At 34.4% G+C, this 19,710-nt stretch overlaps 1 protein-coding gene across 2 annotated transcripts in view; it reads left to right on the top strand.

Annotated features, from left to right (window-relative positions):
* LOC141456379 (SUN domain-containing ossification factor) overlaps positions 1-19,710 on the top strand; it is a 69,972-nt gene that overhangs the window by 18,899 nt on the left and 31,363 nt on the right. The window contains exon 1 of one of the 2 annotated variants that reach the window (XM_074132313.1): positions 5,247-5,545. The exons of the other annotated variant lie outside the window; for it this stretch is intronic. The gene's annotated coding sequence lies outside the window, so the exon portion shown is untranslated. Of the gene's footprint in view, positions 1-5,246; positions 5,546-19,710 lie in introns of those variants that run through there. 2 annotated transcript variants of the gene reach the window in all.

The following is a 19,710-nucleotide window of genomic DNA, read 5'->3' as shown; positions in this document are numbered from 1 at the left end:
AAATATGTTCTCTCATTTGAATGCTGTCATGAAACTATTTTGAACGCAATGCTCCTGCAATTATAGACTGAAAGAGAAGGTAAAACATTATGAACGTATAGATTTGAGTTGTTGCCAGTAGAGAGCGCATTGCACCATTCCCCGGCATTGCCTCAAACACTCCATATTAATCCAAACACTTTGGCCACGAATGCTACGCAGCCTTTAAGTGTATAGAATTTAAGTATTTATTATATTTGTTTTCCTTCCTTTAGAATGTATTCCGTTTTGCTTGTCATTGTAATTCATTCGTTATCTATCCTTCACTAATATCAATCGTTTATTTTCGTTCAACATCCAACTTAATTAATTTCTTCTTAAAAATTCCATGGAAATATTCTAATCAGTAATATTAAAATAATTACAAAGATTTAATAGATAAGACTTTCTTTCTGAATGGAAAGTGTGTTTTAATTATTTATTATTTTTAATGGGTGTAACGCAATAAAATCTTTCTTGCATTATTACATTTTTGCGTATATTTACTGCAATGTAAGTATGTCCATATCTTAATGCACTACAAAATGTCAGAATCGTTATTTTTGCGACAATTTCGTGGTCAATTTTCTCTTTCTCCACTCTTCTAACTTCTCCCACTCTCTCTCGCTGTGGATGAAACAAAAAGTAGAAATTGCTTCAAATTCATTCAAAATTCATTGAGTCAGCTGTGGGTTTTATTGAATTATTATTAGTTTTTAAAATCATTCAAGGCGCTTTAACATCTTAGGTTATTGGCGCCCGGAGCTTTTTTCAGTGCACAACTGGACACCGGCGGTTCTCTCGTTACAGACAACACTGTCCCATCACTGGACAGTGAGCTGTAAGCAGCTCCGGGGAAGAGAAAATCTAAGGGTCAGCAGCTGGATTCGAACCCAAGGCCTCCACGTGGGAATCCAATAAGCTAACCCATAGCTAATCCCTTCCCTTTATTAATATTATTATTATTATTTTTTTTTTTTTTGATGATTTAAGGCGCGTCAACATCTCAGGTTATTGGCGCCCGGAGCTTTTTTCAGTGCACTGCCGGCCTCCGGACAGTGTTTTCTGGACAGTGTTCTCTCGTTACAGACAACACTGTCCATCACCGGACAGTGTTCTGTAAGAAGTTCCTAGGAAGAGAAAATCTAAGAGGTCAGCAGCTGGATTCGAACCCGGGACCTCCGCGTGGGAGTCCAGTACGCTAACCGCATAGCTAATCCCTTCCCTTATCATTATTATTATTTATTATTATTATTATTAAAAACTAAATAACGATGGTTGGGTAATAGGCAGGTTTTGATTTTAGTTTAAAATATTAGATAAACACAAATCAGACATTGCCCCCCCTAAATTGTTTCAACACCCCCCAGTTTTCTCTGGGCCCTTTACGGCACCGCCCCTCTGTAGGCCTCCAACGCCCACTAGGGAACGTTATCACCCACTGAGAGAGAGAGAGAGAGACTGTTCTAAAGTGATAAGAATTTAAGTATCAATGTTTGAAAAAATTTTTTGAAAAAAAATGAGTTAGAATTTTGAGAATACTAAGAAATAGAAAAGGAAAGGTCGTGTCTCTTATTTACTTAATCTTTTTATATCTGAATATCTTTCCTTTAAAATTATACTGTTTTATTTATTTAAGACTAAAAGAAACAAAAGGCATTTAAATAGATTCCAGCCTGGACAAAAACCATTCCAGAACATAAATGTTTTTATAAAAAGTGTTCAAACACATTCATACATACAGTTTTCGAAATCATAATTTATAATTCTTAGCTTATTTCTTAATGTTTGCATTTCCTTTTAACATAATTTATGATTTTAGCCGTATTGTTGTGTACCGTTCACTTCTTCAATGTAGGACTTAGTGAAAGTACTTCTCACTTAGTTGTGGGGTAAAGAAGTAGAAAGGAGTGGGGAACGAGAGAGAGAAGTGCAAGTTTTAGAAAAAAGCTCCCAGCATAAGTGCTTTTACTGAGTACTTTCCACTTTCTTTTGTCGCTAAAAAAAGATGAATTTTATAAGTTTTTCAATTTTTGTTTTTTTTAAACCAGGAGTAGCTTTATTCTGAGGTATCCGCAAAATTGGGGAACTGGGGACTCTCGGAGGATGGATGTTGATGGTGACAGGCCTCATGGACTTTAGCCTTCCAGTAGTTCATTTCACAATCATCTCTGACCTACCAAGCTTTTCAATGCTTATCGCATCTAGTCTTCCCAATCTAGGGGATCTACTAAACGAGTCTACCCTACAGTTTTATGCGTTACCATCCTTAGTTAAGTCTTTCCTCTTCTTTCTCTGTATGTAGGGTTGGAAATGCCTGAGCTGATTGGTCCTGCAAGGTTTTCTCCTGAAAGCTATTTTCAGTGGACTCATAAACAATTTAAAGTCAATTGATATCCAGTTTCTTATAGTTCTAAAACTTTTATCTTCCTCTCCAAACCTTAATTGGGAGATTGGAGAAGAATGGATAGGGATTTATGTTCAATTGTATACACAGACAAAGGTTAAAAGTTACCGCACAAGTTAAGTACTGTAGATAGCAAAGAATTTTGATAGGTTCTTTTCTTCCTTATAAGAAGTTTGTAGTAATGTATATGCGATTATCGACGTTCTCAGCGAAGTTTATAAAGTAACTACCAGGTGGCAATTTGAAATTTACGTGTCAGTAAAAAAGAATAAGCTCAAGTGGAGAAACGATTAGGTCCTTCAATTTGAACTCAGTTCTAAAGTTGCCACTTACATGAGAATGCAGTTCTAATCTAAGTCCGGGGATACTTGCATACTGAGTAGATGTATCCTTTAAACGAGGAAAGTAATTTCAGAAGGATTCAGGGAAATTGGAAAATCGCACTTTTCTTAGTACGTTAGCCTTTTGTTACTAAATATGTATGAATATTAAAAGCGAATAACCTTTAGCACTAATGCGAAATTTGAAAGGGATGTTAAAATTTTGCGAATCAAAGAGAGGAAGTCATTTTGGTTTTCAACAGATTTTATTATCAATTTTAAATGTTCTGGTTAAAATAAGTTCTGGTTAAAATAAGTTCTGGTTAAAATAAGTTCTGGTTAAATAAACGGTCACTTCTAAATATCTGGCTCAGCTTACTTACAATGGAAGTAAAACTCCACAGGTTGTTTACAAATTTGTGATTTTTAACTTTCGCTTATTAATGGTGAGAAAACCTGTCATGTTTTATGTATATCGAGTTTTCTCCGGATGTAACGATTTCGAAGTGCTTTTGAGTCCAAAAAAAATTTGTTTTTTTAAAACATTTGTTTTGTGTACATGTACGACAAAGTTTAAGTTTCCAAACTTTCTTTCCTTCCGCTTTTTCATTAAAAAATTTCGGCGCACCATGCATTTTTTTTAAACAGGTTTAATTTTATAAAATAATAGTTTTTAGAAGGGAAGGGGATTAGCTATGCGGTTAGCGTACTGGACTGCCCCGCGGAGGTCCCGGGTTCGAATCCAGTTGCTGACCCTTAGATTTTCTCTTTCTAGGAGCTTCTTACAGCTCACTGCCCGGTGATAGACAGTGTTGGGTGTAACGAGAGAACACTGTCCGGAGGCCGGCAGTGCACTGAAAAAAGCTCCAGGCGCCAATAACCTGAGATGTTGATGCGCCTTAAATCATCAAAAATAATAATAATAATAATTTTTAGATTATTTTTTTAAAAAAGCAGCATTATCTAACTCAGAGGTTGTAATTACTTTGTCTCAGAATTGCGCACAGTTTTCTGATACTGCCAAGACAGATAGTAAGGAGGTGCTTTTTTTGCTTGGCGTCCAGTCCGAATCGCCTGTATCACTTAATAAGCGCTTAAAGTATTATCTAAGCGGTTAGCAAGCAAAGAACAATGTAAATGCTAGCATTTGGCTGCCTATCTTGACCCATTGTAACTGGCCAAGAGCTATAGCAGTAGCTTACTTTGGGCTCATCATGTACCCATAAATGTTTCCAGTATCCCATAAATGCCTTTTGTGGAAATATGGATGATGTGAACGCTAAACAAAATCTATAGATTTTCCGCTTTAGAATATGTTATCCTGACGACAATCCATTCTAGTTCGGCTTAATATTATCTTCCTGCGCGTTGTTATTGGCAGAAATGCCTTCTGTATAGTTCTATTTATAGATATATATACAAAGACTTCATTTATTACGAAGTCATAGTTAATTCAAGCACGTATATCTCTCAGAATATACCTCCTACAGTCTTTATCTCGCACAGTTCTTTGCTTACCTTATGGCCTAATTATAGACACTTTATAATTCAATGTTTCTGATATAAACTTCACGCCCTTCTTGCGATAGTCCTATATGTCTAGGAGACGCACCCTACGAGTTGGAAATCGTTGATGTATTTAATATTTGATTTGGGTAGTTCCATGAGATCTAAGGGAAAGTTAAATGAGTCCTTATCTGGCTCCTATTGTCCAGGATGGACTTTAGCCTTCCCTGACGATTCCTCGTCAAGAATCTCTGTCTTGAGCTTTTGGTCTCCATTCGGTCACCCCGATTTTAGACAGATCTTCTTCTAAGTCTTTGCTCCGGCGTTTCCTCTAGCGTCTCCTTTTTTATGTCTCTCTCCGGAGGATACTTCTCTTGAGGATCCTCTCAGCTTGTAGCCTTTCTATATGTCCGAATCAGCTTATTCTTTTTGATATAATGATACTATATCTTCGTGACCTTTCAGTAGGTCATCCAATTCTTGTTTGGACCTAATCCGCCCAGTATCTTGCGTACATTACTGGTCTGAATTTACTCCTCATTATTCTCCTCTCGAAATCCCTCAAATACTTCTAGTCTACTACTTTAAGAGTCTCTGCATCTTAGGAAATTATAAGGTCTGACCAGGGATTTGTACAGCTTCATTTTGAGAAAAGAGTCTATTGGACAAGTTTAAAAGGGCGTAAATAATATACCTTGTTACCCAATCATTACTCTCTTCTTCATATCGTCACTAACCTTGTCTTCGCCGTTTATTTAAGCTCCAAGGTAGGTGTAACTGTTGGAATATTAAAAAAAGTACCTTGTTTAGAATTTAAAATAATATAGGTTAGCGTGTTAGTAAGCCCTTTAGTACAAGGATAACCCTAGAGAAACCTTTGGCCAAACAGTAGAGAAGCAAAGACTGCAATAGTGGGGTGCACAGTCTCCCTCCACTAGTAAACACTAACATTCTGCCCTTGAGGGGGGGAGGCCTACGTGTTGTTCACTAACCAGAGAGAAGTTTCTTTACCAGTGTACAGATCGCGTTCTACCGCATTGTGCGATATAAACACGTACTGCCGGCATGTTTGTCCGGCACAATATCCTTAGCTACCGCAATTTAAGCAAATAGTCTTATTTTGTTTAAGTTCCAAATAATTATGTGCCTTTCTACTAACAAATTGATTCAATATTTTTTTATAAAACGGTAACTTAAGTACGTAGTACCTTAAGATCTGTGATGTGTTCAATATATTAGCTGATTTTTTAAATATTTATTTTTATTTTAATGCAATATTCCAATATTAAAGAAGGTAATTACAATAATTTTAATTATTTGCTGCTCTATAATTATTAATACATTTTTTAAATTTCTTAACAAGAATGAATGTTTACGCACCAATAGAAAAGCTTGGTTACAGTAATTTATTAATTTCTAAAGTTATCTTTCATAATTTTCATTTAACTGAATTAAATCTTAATTACAGAATTTAAATTCTATCATTTCCTTCGTCGGAACGATTTGGTATTTATTTTCTGTGATGTAGACAAACAGAGACATTTTTTTTTTTTTAAGATAACGTCTTGTATAAGATCTGAAAAATCATAGTCACCATTTATCTTTTTTATACTTCTGAAACTAGTAATTATAATTATTTTCAGAAGAGGGAAAACAACACAAAGAATGTGATAAAATTGTTTACTTTTTGTCAACCAATCGCAATCACACACACAAGTACCACAGCTTTTTGACATGTTAATATTGAGTACACACGATGTTTATTTATATCGTGAATATATTGGGTACGAAACAAATAACTAAATTAATACAAATGAATGCGTCCACATACCTAACAATCTATAGCCAACCTAATTCGACGACATACTGATTATAATTTTCATGTCCTGGATTTGAATACGTAATATTGTTATAATATTTAGGCCAGTTGTTGATGCGATTCAATTTGCGAGGAATGTTGAGTTTGGTCAGTTTTGAAAGCAATTAGTATAGCCGACGTTTTGAGAACTATATTTAGTTCATCATCAGCGTTGCTAAACAAAAACAGAGATCCAGGTTTGTTTACTATAATCACCGTCACAACTACGAACATTTGTGATAATATTCTTTTCTTTAAATATAATTAAATGGTTTTTTTGCTTTTTTTTTGGCATTGGCTTTCGCATCGTCTAGGTGCTTATCACTAGAATATCACTCACTCTCCATTCTTACTTATAAATACATTCGCTTCACACATTCATCCCTCCACTATATACAACTATTTACATAAACTACAGCTAATGGATGGATCAGTACTCTATATTCCTGCCATCCTTATAGCTTAACCGAAATTGAATAAATACATTCACATTTCATTGCTAGCCCTGCTATAGACTTAAGCACGTATATGTTGGTGGAGAATATAATGTCTTCGTAGCGAAATGGTGCATCTAAATACCTGTATATATCGTCGAAACATTCGTTTCCTTTCTACCACATAACGCGGGCATATTATTATTACATGTTTGAAATCCTCCTCCTCATTGCAATCTACGCAAAGAGGAGAGGACCTTGCGTTGATCCTGTGTACATATGATCAGCTCTCAGCCTGCTTATAAACAACCCATTTATTAGTGACAGATCCCTGTCATGGTTGTCTAGGTAACATTAAATGGTTCATAGTTTTCATGGTGATATTGTAAAAAATCCTAGAACTTTGTTTTTATTTTCTAAACCCCTGATGTTGAACGAAGTATAGTTCGAAATTTTGGCAGTAAGAGTTGTTTTTTTCAAAACTGACCAAAATCGAAAATACGATAGAACAATTACATTATTTTTATTAATTTTATTGCTGTCTGTATAATTCATATATCCGCATAGCTGATGCTTTAAGAATTGCATCTTCCAGCATAGCCAAATAGGAAAAGAGATATCAGCCAGTGCTGACACGCGAAGGGAATTTCAGTGTTTGGAATTGTCTAGGATAGGAGATCTGTAGGCTGACGTCGAACATAAATAAATAAAAATGTAATAATTTGTTAGGTTATATAAAGAAATTCTCTGTATGGTTTTGTATAAAATTACGCTTCCTGAATTACGTCATTTTAATTTTGTCTAAACGTTAACGATAATCTAGGAGTTTAGTGAAGGTGTAACTTATCCTTCGATTCCTCGTGTAGGCCAAGAAATTAAACTGATAACGGCCATGTGGAGCCGAAATTTTTTTTATGATAATCTACAATTTTTTAAATACAGAATCTTATAACCTTCTAAGTGAAATGTTACGTTATTTCTTAGTGCATAGGCTCGGCTTTACAAAGTAGGGTGGGGTGACCAGCTGTTCCTTTATTGTGGATGAATTACCCAGGGGAATGGTTGTGCCCGGCATCAGGGGTTGGTTTCTTCGTGTTGATTTTATATTTGTTCACTTGTAGAAATTGAATTCAATGCTAATAATTTCTGTAAAAGCATTACTGTATTATATTATTAGAAAGATAAGACTACTGTTATTAGAAGCAGAAAAAGATAATCTTACATTTTATTATTTTGCATATAACAAATTTGTGCAATTTTGACGTAAATTGAATAAAAAAAAATTGTGTACAGCTTTTAACAGATTCAATGACAAATTTAGTCATTCGAAATAACAGCATTTGTATCGGAACAACACAGATCAATGATTACAGAATGTTACAAGCGTGTCACGTAATGAAGTTGTCGTAAACGCTGGACAGAATTTGTTACGGTGATCTTTTTTATTTTTTATGAAAAATGCAGTTTTATTGCTTGAACATATTGTGCAGTGTATAGAAAGAAATTGATAACGTTTAACACGTTTTATACTATTTATTTAGTTAAGAAGTTATTGATATATCTATCTGTAAAGTTGTGTTAGTAATAATGGCCGATCATAGTGTCTTGTACATGTAGAACTACAAGGAGAATGCGATAATGGACTGTATAATGGGGCCTGTGAAGTTCTAATCTATTCATGAATTGCTACACATTTCTAGTCTTAGACTAAGACTCTTAGTACTATTATTTATAGCTAATACTAAGTTTATTCTAAGTTTTGAAAACGCATGGGCGATACAACATAAAGAATGACGTAAAATAATTAATAATATAGGGGAACTGTAACTATAAGCATCCCTCTAACGTGTCCTTTCATTGAAAGTTACACTTTTACCACTTGTGAAATATCGATAAAATTGGAAAACTTCGCTAAAATTCCATGGCGCCACAATAACCGAGCGGTTATTGGCTAGACCCGCAAAGCTAAGATGTATTGTTGGTTTAGTAGATACAATTCCGCCGGTCTAGATTTTAAATTTTAATCAAATGTTTAATATGAGAACTTTGTAATAATATGTTTATTAGTCGCCTTCGTTCACGGCAGTTGAATGTTAAGTCTGCCTGAAAAAATGTGCAGTACTTTACTGCTACTTTTTTCTAAGCTGAAATTCCAAATTTGAAAGAGATTCCGTTTACCGGATTAATTAAAAAGAAAGGATGCGTGGATTTTATTTATATGTATTTAAAATAAAGTTTACCTCTCAAATTTTTTTTCTTCACTAAATTTAGTGAAAAAAGATCAAATTTCATTCAGAGTTCATTCAATAGTGCACTATTGTTATAAATTAGTAAGTTTTCATTTTTAAATTGATCGTATAAATTAATTTAATAATGTTCTTTAAATGTAATTATATTCCAAATTCTAAAACGATTAGTAACATCTTTATGTAAATATTTTATAAAAGTTTAGATTCCCCTGTCCTGTAATCTAAATGAAACCCTTGTGAGATCTAACTTCGTGGTGCTGTAAATAAAATTCACGCGATCGTGATGAATTGGAGAAAATACGCTTAAAATTGCAATTTAAATTTGCTGAAAACTAATAGATAACCTAATTAAAACCTACTAATGTACTGAAAGTGACTAATCAAAACAGTTAGATTGTCTACCATAACAGTTATGAAAACAGTTCAATTAACAGCAATAAAAACACTTTGATGCGCCACGGTAGCCCGAGCTGGTTAAGAGGCGAGACCTGCGAAGCTAATATGCATTGTGGTACTGGGTTCGATTCCCGGTCTTTAGGCCTTGGATTTTATTTTATGGTTAAATGAGTAATAGTAAAGTACGTTTGCTATTCGCCTCCGTCCACACCTAGTAAATGGTAGTTGGACGTTAAGCCCCGCCTGAAAAAATAGGCGATTACTTTACTTTTTAAAAACACTTCGTAAAAGAGAATATTAAAGTAAGTTTTAGAAGTTTTTTACATTTTTAAAGCTCGCAATTTGGTATAATATAAGTTCGATAACCTACCTTAACCTTCTTCAGTTTTTTTCGTCGTAAGGTTAGAGTTAGGGGTTTATTTGTAAACGATTGAACAAAAAAATTGTTGTCGAATATTTTAGTATTTTAATACACACTCGTTCAGGAAGACACACTCCCAGCTAACCAGGGTTAGCATCACGGGAATTTATTGTGTAAAAATAAAAGCTCACCTTCCCTCACTTGCACAATAGGAATAGCTATTAGTTAAAAAAAAGTTTTTCCAATTAAAGCAAAATATTTTGTGTAGTTTTGAAATTCTGGAGAATCTTAATGAGATAATGTGATTTCAATGTTTAGGAGAGTTGCCTGTTCTAAGTACAGAGCAATTAAACATTCTAAATCCTCTACCGGAAGTGATCAACGGCCAGCTCAGCCATTTATTTATTCGAAGGGAATTTATTAATTTGAAGTAAATTTGTCACTTGTACCTGCATCTATAACTGGATTACGAGAGAGAGTTCTCTGGTTATTTATACCAGACTTTTTTAAAATGATAATTGATCCAAGTATAATGATCCAAGTATAACTGTAGCTTTAGCAGTCAAATTTATTTTTATAATAATCTTGATTTTAGTGAAAAGTAAAATTTGTATTTCCGGTCGTAAATGTCGTTTCTATATAGAAAGTTGTTACCATATAAAAGTATTTCCTCTTTTAAATGTTTTTTCTTAAATGTAAGTACGAAAATTAAAATAAAATACAATCAGTTGGATTTCTAAGCAGCCATTCTGTTTTGTAAGTAGTCCTGGAGCGTAATTAGGCAATCTCTTAAGACTCCTAAAGAGAATTTACGTTTTCTTGGCGGTCTTCAATCTTCAGTTGGAGTCCTGTCCATCAATTGATTTCTGTTGCTTTTATCCTGTAATGGCTCAACAAGCTTTGACCTTACTTTGACCTCCTCGTTGACCCTAAACCCAGAAAGTCCCTGTTTGTATTTGACAACTTCACAGTACCTTGCAAGAAGTCAATGAAAGTATGTAAATTAGCCCTATAGGTCACAAAGGTTGTCCACCTTCTTCTAGAAAGTTAGCTACCTTAGATCATGAATCAATGCATTTTGAGTTCCTCTACAGTAAACAGAACTTCATTAATGTCCAGACGGTAAATTCTGTTCGTTACAGGCCCACTTAGTGTACTAGATATTTCTAGAAAACTGTGTCTGGCCAATTTACATAATGACTGGGCTGATAGTTTTTACGATTAGTGAGTGAAGATTAGAGCGCAGTTCTCTCGTGTATCGTACCACTTTTGTCCTTTAACTTACATTCTCTACTTTCACTATTACGATGCATTTCTCCGTACTTTTGCATTGCATTGTAAAAACACGTAATGCATACCCTCGTTACGTTGCTCTATACAAAAGTACTATTTTTTTTGTAATTAATCTGTATTCTTTCTAGGCTTCTCTCCTGTGTATCCCAATCTGATCAGCAATGCACCTTAGATTTTGTTCTTTTTCTTTCCAAGGGTTTGATTTAGACCGGTTTTCCTTCAGTGCTCTAGGTCCGAACTCTTTGTCTTCTTCCTGTAGAGAACTTAAATTTAATTGGAGGTTTCTATCCTCAGGTGTAGCTCTATCCATTCATTGATTTCTATTGCTTTTATTCATCGTAGGTCGCAAGTTTTTAAAGATTTCCCACAGGTTTTGACTTTTCATTCATTTTTTTTTCAGGCGGGCTTTATTTCCAACTATTAATTAGTAGGAGGCGACTAGCAAACATACTTTACTGTAAATTTCTTTTATTAACCATTAAATAAAATCCAAGGCCTAAGACCGGGAATCGAACCAAGTACCATAATGTATATTAGCTTTACAGGTCTCGCCTCTAACCGCTCGGCTACCGTGGCACCTCTCTTTTCATCCGTTATCTTTCTTTACACATCAGTTTGGAGTAGACAATTTGATTTCCAATTTGTTTTCGCTATGCTCTACACTTGTGAATGGAGTCGATGGTCATATTATCCAGCACTTGTGGAACCCAACTACATTTTCAACAATTTATTGAAGTCTTTTTAAAACTCATCTGTTCTATGTCTAAAATGCGGCGGGTGTGTCTTCGTTTAAGTTCTTTCTTGGGCAAGCAGGTTCTTTTGTTCTGGTAGAAGCCCACCTTGAGTAAATGGCGTCGATGTTGGGGCATGGGTTGTTTTGGCGTCATGTCATAGTTATTCCTGACTGTTTTTCTGAGGCTTCCTTGGCGAGCCTAAGTAGTTACCTAATATTCTAAAAGAATATACGCTCTCTAGAATCCTTCAAGTTAATTTGGAAAACTCTTCTACAGAATATCTTTAGATATAAACGGGTATGAGCTAGCGCTCGGGGACCGCCCCTAAAAAAAAAAAAAAAAAAATTTTTTAGATATAATTAGAGGAATTTCTTTCTAGAACTTCGCTGGAGATTTGTTTGTAAGTGATTGGTGACCTCATTCGGTACAAGTATAGGACATGATTGATTTGTTTCGACCGCAGGAAAGTGTACCGCATTAACATAAACTAACATTTAAAAAAAAAGATCATTCTTAGAAATGAGTCCTGCACTGGTGCCTCACACGGTCTTCAGTTTGTATAACCTGAGAATCCATTTAATACTTTTCGCTTAAATCTGTTAATTTGGCTAAGTTTCCCTCTGATTTTCAGTTAGCAACAATTTTATTTTTTACGGGTTTTTTAATTAAACTATTAATTCACACAAGGAAAACACACAGTTTTCAGTTTACCCAGATTCACGTAAAAGCGCAATTTATGGTAATTTTACAAGAATTATGAACTTAAAAATATTTAACGTAAAACTGAAAATCAATTAAGTATTTTATTCTGGATACATAAGTTCTGTTCCAACTTGGTGTATTCGCGGTAATTTAATTTACGTTTGCGTTGTTTAGTTCATAGTGAAGTCCCATCTGAAATAGGTCGTCATATGTGTTATATAGCGGATCTGACACGAAAGAAGAATTACCCAAAATCCGTTAACAGGATGTTCAACTTTTCTTACATGGCTTTTATAGATAATTTTACTGACAAACCGAACAGCCAATCAATTTGCACTATTTCAATGATTTTCAGTGATTGCTAAACATTTTAAATAATGGATAGTTGTAAAGACTCTTTAATTTTCTTTATTCATTTAATTTACCATTAACTTTTTTATTGAGGTTCTCCTTTATTTTTTTTTTGCAAACAATCTAAAGCAAATTGCCTGACACGGTTATTGGCCGATGTGATTTAGTATGAGGAGGGAGAGGAGTTCCAGGCTACCATTTCGCGTGAGGTAATCACTTTTTGAATCTCTCTCTCAATGTGGAAACTGAGGTTAGTCACGCGGTAAGGCCGCTAGATTGTGCAGTAACTGTTAGTGGGAGGATATGGCTCCCAACTTTGCTTGTAGGTAACGATTTTATTATAGTCATGGTTTTGTTTGTGATGAGGCTACGCTAGCTTGTTTGGGAAATTATATTGCGATGCAAGTTTAATATATAGTCATTTTGATAAATAAGATAAAAAAATCTTTATTTCATTAAGACTTTTCGGACCAGAATCCAGAACCAATCATTAGTATCTACATTAATTACATAATGAATATTGTCATAACGTTAGTTTTTAATTACAAGGTCACTGTTTTTGTCAAAAAACTTTCGTTTTTTAGCCTGAAAATGGCTGTTATGTAGCCATAACATCATTCTACCAAGTTATAGCCATTAAAAAAATAATTGAAAGTTTTTAACCGTCATAGAATTCATTTTTTTATTCAAAATAGTAATGAGATTCATTAAATGTAATTAAATTTAGCAATTAACTGATGTTTTATTGTGTCTTTTTTTGGTGGGGCTTTTTCCCTGGAAGTGATAGACGGGTATTTTTAGGTTTAAAATTATTTTTACGCTATTTCTACCTCATTCTTTTTTCTAATATACCTAACGTTTTGGATCGTCCGACATGAGTACATTACATTAGATAATTTGAATAAACATGATCGCGTTCAAATTTCAAAGGGCCTTTACTGGTAAAAATGAAGAAGTAACTCCTTAATTTTAATTCCCAGATTTTCGAGGAATCCCCTTTAGCGGTAAACAGTTATAGTTTGGCCATTTGAACGACCAATGATTGATGTACTGTGTTTGAAGGCTGACCAATTACAGAGGACCCCTTTTAAAACTACCATCAAGGAAGGGATTAGCTATGCGGTTAGCGTACTGGACTCCCACGCGGAAGACCGGGGTTCGAATCCAACTGCTGACCGTTGGATTTTGTCTTCGTAGGAGCTTCTTACAGCTTACTGTCCGGTGATGGACAGTGTTGTCTGTAACGAGAGAACACTGTCCGGAGGCCGGCAGTGCACTGAAAAAAGCTCCGGGCGCCAGTAACCTTAGATGTTGACGCGCCTTAAATCATTAAAAAAAAAAAAAAACTACCACCAAATTCAGACTCGATCTAGCCATGTAGCTTATACTCAGGAATAGCTTGCAGTTAAAGAAATCTGAAAGAGATTCTATTTTTATATTTTAATTATATGCAACGAGAGTGATGGAAAGGAAATGATAAAATACATTATCGTTACAACTCTCACTTCCTGGGGGATTCATTATTATACTCTCAGCATCTTAACTTTTTGCAACTTAGCCATAGATCTTTGGGTGCATATTTGTGAAAGCGGCGTGTTCACGACCAGATAGAATTGCATGAGAAAAAAAAATTCTTGAATAGCATTTAAGTGGTGATAATAGGTGGGGAATGAAAGAAAAGGCTTACGTCAAAGGCCACGATTCTGACATTTTTGCTTTTAACAAATAATTTTTCAAATCTTTTTACCGCTAATTTGTAAAGTAATTTTCAGTAGTTCTTTAAAGAGAAATTTGATAATCTTTTAGACATTTTCCTAGTATTTTTAAGATGTTTTTCTTCATTATCCGCCTTTTGGAATTACATTTAAATGCTAGGCCATTGTGGAGTTTGGAGCAGAAGAGCCAAAGCATGGAACAAGCCGACTTACCTATCCCCTTAAGAAATATTTAGGTGTACTGGTGATATATTACAGAAAATAGGTAAGGAGTCAGGGGTACAGAACGAACGTGTGAACTTATATAATTGACATAATTGAAAAATTTGAAAACCTCCCCACATTGTTTCCTGCAAACAAGGTTAAGAGAAAGTGGAAATTGGCGTAAAAAATAAAAATCTCTAGTGTGGAATATTTATTGAAAATGATGTTCTCTCGCTGTGAGTGAGTGAGAGAGCTAGCTGCGATAGCGTGAGAAGTCTGAACAAGGTTATCGACCGTCTCTCTCGCAGCGTGTAGAGAGTTAGCATCTAGTCTAGACTGCAGTCGTGGTGTTCTCCCAGAATACAGGTCCTTCTCTATCCACCCATTACTATTTCATACCTTTAAAAGATCAAATAAAAAAATATTATTTTAATACAATTTTATTGTCAATTAAATAGAATTATATAGTTTATTTACCTACTATATTATCGTTAATTGCTTTTGGTGACTAATTCATTAATTCAATAGGAAGAAACAATAATGCCAATTTCAGTCATGACTTTTTATTTTATTTTGCGGAGCTTTCATTTATTGTAAGCTACAATGTAAAATATGTACATTCTGCAGCCCTGAAGATGATCTAGGTCGAAAGCTCGGTAAAAAATAAAACATCATACTGCAGTTGGCATTATTCTTTTCTTATTTACTATAGTTTGCTTATATTATAATATAATCCCTTGAACTCTGTCAGTACTTTTTTAGGATATCAACCTCACTTATAGTGCAAAACAAAAAAAATCTCTTTTTTTCTTTTCGGAAGTAACTACTGAGGATTTTCGATTTTGAGTTTTACTCCAGCGTAACTCAATTTGTTGAAATTCCAGTGGTCTTTTATTTATTCATTTAGTCTGCTTTGATCCAGGAATGGATTTTTTTTGTTGCCTGGATTTCAGGGGATTCCAGGCCTGGGGTTTTGAAAATCTTCATTTAGAATATATTTTGTAATATCAATCAACCACTATTTATTACAAAGTTGACAAGAAAACCTAACTAATTCGTATTACTAAAAAAAAAGTCATGTGAGTATGCGTATTGGTGTCAAAAATGCATTAAATATGAAGTAAAGTTAATAAATAGGACAATTGAGCCGAAAATTGCCGACAAAAGTCGATCGCATTCGATGGAGAGAAAATAGAGAAATGATCTGTTAAAAAGTCACGCTCAATGGGTTAGAGATCAAGTCATTTCCTGGAAATCTCTTTTTTTTTCCTAGTATTTTTCTGTTCTCAACCCATCGGGTCTTTGATGGCATAGGTTTGTACTGAATTTACTGCTCTGCTGTGCAGTGAGTTTATCCACTATATCTTGGGAACGGAAAATCGCAGAGACTTCAAATTTGGTATTTCGTTCAAGTGCTACCAACGGAAGCGACAATTAATTTTTGGTCAAAATAGGCCCACCGGAAGTACCACTTTACTGAATGGATTTTTCACTTTTTTAAAGTTTTAAAAAAACTGCTCGTTCGATTTCCTTTAAACTTGGTATAATTATAGTTTATAAATAGTTATATAACTTTTATCTGAAACATTTTTGTAGAATAGTTCAATTAAGGGCACTTCGGGGGGGAGGTCATTCCCGTGTAATGGAATTACTTTCTATTAAACATTATGTTTAAATGTGAAACAAAATCTCTTTTATTATAATGAACTACCGTATGACAAGTCGTAACTTAAAGCCCAAAACAGAAATAGCAGGTGCATTTGATTTAATCATTTAAATCTAATTGCATTTAGAACAACTTAAGCAGTTTCTCTAAAACATTTTAATAACCAATTTTTTGATTTGCTATCCAAAACGTTGCAACAAATTCCAACAATAATCTTTGCAGCTTAAATTTTTGCATACTCTATAATTAATAAATGTACTAACTAAACAAGTATATTCAGTCTCTCTGCTGATTTCGAATACAAAACAGTAACCAGCTAATTGAATGCTTCCAGGCAGTGATAGTTATTGTAATAGGTAGTTATCTGGCTACATATATCAGCCACTAGGTGTATATTTATCACGTATGCACATATGTATAATTAGTGTTGTCCCTCACAAGGTGCATATTTATGGCCGTGGTGCATAAGAACGACTTGATAAGAATGCAGTGAATAAAGGTCATCGACTTTCTTTTTTTTTTTATAAGACACTGTGTCTAGCTTTTAGCTTTGGCTTCACTTCTCTATTTTTATATATATATATATGCATTATTTTTAATTTTCTGCATTATTAAAGCAACAGATAATTATATGCTGAGCCAGCATAACCATGCTAATGATCGCCTGCAGTTAATTACCTAAAGTAAGGTCATCAAACTAGAAAATTAAAAGACAGAAATCTTCGTTTTCAAATTATGATTAGTGGCCCCACTCGTCCTTCTGCCGCGGGAGAATTAGAAAAGTGAAATCCAATATTTACTAAAATAGTATACAAAAATTAATAGTACACGAATCAGACTGCCACACCTGGCACAAAAATAACCAGACTTTGGTTTTAATTCTGGTTATTTTGGTTTTAAATATAGACTGCCTTTTACGGGAACTAGAAGCGGTGTCGACGACTCCCCTGGCATCGCTATCTGGATTTATAATGAAAGTATCTTACTAATCACTTTCAAGAATGAGAGCGAAAGTATGAAATTAAAGGTGGCGTCCATTTAATAATTTTTTTCTTGTATAAACTTTGATCATGTTCACGTGGATATATTTTAACACGTGCAAGGTTACCCTTCAAGCAAACTAGTTACAGAGCGTTAGAGGAAGTGACTAAAGTGTCCGGAAGTTTATAAATGAAAATCTAAAGAAAAAATATTTCCGCCATACTTTCGGTTAGTATATTGCACTAATAATAGTGAAAAATCTTTCCTTAATAGGTTTTTGCATTTTTCTTTAGTTATATTTTTATTAAAATGTATTTGGATTGCCCTATTTTCTTAATTTTAGGATAAACGATTAGCTGAATTTATAGACTACCTTGCAGTCCTCCCGAAGGCCGTATACCTAAAAAAATTGGCTATGCACGTGTCCCTCAATTTTTATAAATCAATAAAAGAGACAAGAAGTGGTTACTTCACTGGATTCTCACTTGTAGATCCTGGAATCGAATCCTCCTATTAAAGAAACGAACAAGCTATCTGTGGGGAATGGTTTCATAGTCACCACGATCTAGCGATTACATCGTAGCAATTTAGGAAACTGGAGAGGTTCAAGAAGTATTGATGGGATAGAAATGGTTGCTTTGAGGCTAAAAACTTTATAGTAGGAATTCAGGGAGTTGTATTTGGATTGGTTGGACTGGATTGGTTTGGAAATTACCAAGTTTTTCTTGGTTTTCCTACGCACCATAGTTAATAATAGTCTCTTTTACGTACCTCAATTCACCATCCTGAAAGTACCCTTCTTATCGGACTTAGCTACATCCAGCTCCTTAAAATTCTATTCCAAACTATCTCCTCATTCTAAATCACTCAACCAATCCTTATATCCTACTCCTCACCATCCTTCTAACCAGCTAAGACGTCTGTGGTGTCGTTGGACACGTGTGACCATGGTGGCTGTCCAGTGAGGAAGTCGCTTCCCCTAATAGCCTATTATGGCTGACATCGGTGGATATCCTTCGATCAATGCCGAAGTAAATGCGTACGTACTGGCTTTAAGCCATCAAGCGCATGTTTTGGCAGGGTTTTGGCCGATGTGTTGTCTAGGCACGCGCCAGGTGGCCAATCTTTTACCGAAATTCTCAAGGCGGTCAGTTTCTAAACGCAGGAATTATTTATAAAAATTGTTTGAGAAATGGTGTACTACTATATTTATCAGTGGGTCAGTTTTGTCAAAACTAGTTCAGTATATTCTGAAGGAGGCGTACTCTCTATAGAAAACTTGGGAATATTGGAATTCAGAGATCATCTTACGATTTGGTAAGTGGTGGTTTGAGATGGGGACATGTAACCAATACTTCGTAATTTTATTCAACTAGATGCAGGAATACTTAAGGATAGGGAATTAATCCAAGAAAGCGAGCTTTATAGGTGGGCAACCCTTAACTAAAGGATCACTTACATTTCCCAAGAAGGCGCTTAGATCCCTTTGAGAACTTCCAGCAAACCCCCTAACGGGTTAATTGAAGTTAGTTACAATCCCATAACTTCTAAATAACATGACCGACGAAACAATTATGCTAAGATGGTTCCAAATTGAGTGAAGGATTGTAACAATTTTTTCCTTTCTAATTTTTAGCCATTAAGAATATATTTTGTGATCATGAATATAGGTAAAGAACAGAATTATAGAGTTTGAATACTAATTGCGCTGTAAACCAGCGTAATTTAATATGAAAGTCATGTCGCGCTATATTAGCCAAATACGCAGATATTATTTTAAACTGTTTTATCACAGCGTTCTTGATTTTATGTACAGCTAATTTACTTAAATAACTTCAAACACGCAATTATTTCCTTTTATAACTAACGTTAAATATGCAAATCTTTTTTTTATAATTATTTTTACAAATGAAGAGGAATTTAATTTATTTATACAAGTGCGGTTTTTTAAAAATATTTAGATTTAGTTTAGATATTATTCATTACAAAAAAATTGTAATTCTAACTAGTTAGTGATTCTTTATTTAAATAAATTTTACTACTTTTTTAATTTTTAAATATCAAATTCAGATGATGAAAAAGATAAATTATTTCTCTAATTTATTTACTTCCTTTTAAAAAATTAAGTATTGCAATCATATGGGGGGAATTTTGAGGTCTCTTAAATCATGAAAATGTATCTGATTTACAAATTGATCTGTCTGCCAGTCTGCCTTTCCGAGTTTAGGGATTTAATATTATAGTTTACCATGGGATTCTTATAATATAGTTTTGATTCATTGGAAACCAAAAATATATTCTCGAAAAAGGGTTCTAAAGATGTTCTTTAAATTTGTTGTGTTGATTGTACGAGGGTCGTTTGAAAAGTCCGTGCAAAGTCAGAGAGATAGCACTACTGGCGCGTATCGAGGTTATGTTTAGTTAATAGCATCTCTTGGAAGAACACACACCAAGTTTCAGCCAGATCGGTCTATTCTTTGTGTTTGGCATTCGTTTGAATCGAGAAAGTCGAGTG

This window comes from Rhodnius prolixus, unplaced genomic scaffold (genome assembly GCF_049639745.1).
Source record: "Rhodnius prolixus isolate KJV_2025 unplaced genomic scaffold, Rpr scaffold_4, whole genome shotgun sequence".
Lineage (NCBI taxonomy): Eukaryota > Metazoa > Arthropoda > Insecta > Hemiptera > Reduviidae > Rhodnius > Rhodnius prolixus.
Note: the sequence above shows the minus strand (reverse complement) of the source record. Positions and strands in the feature narration are given on the sequence as shown.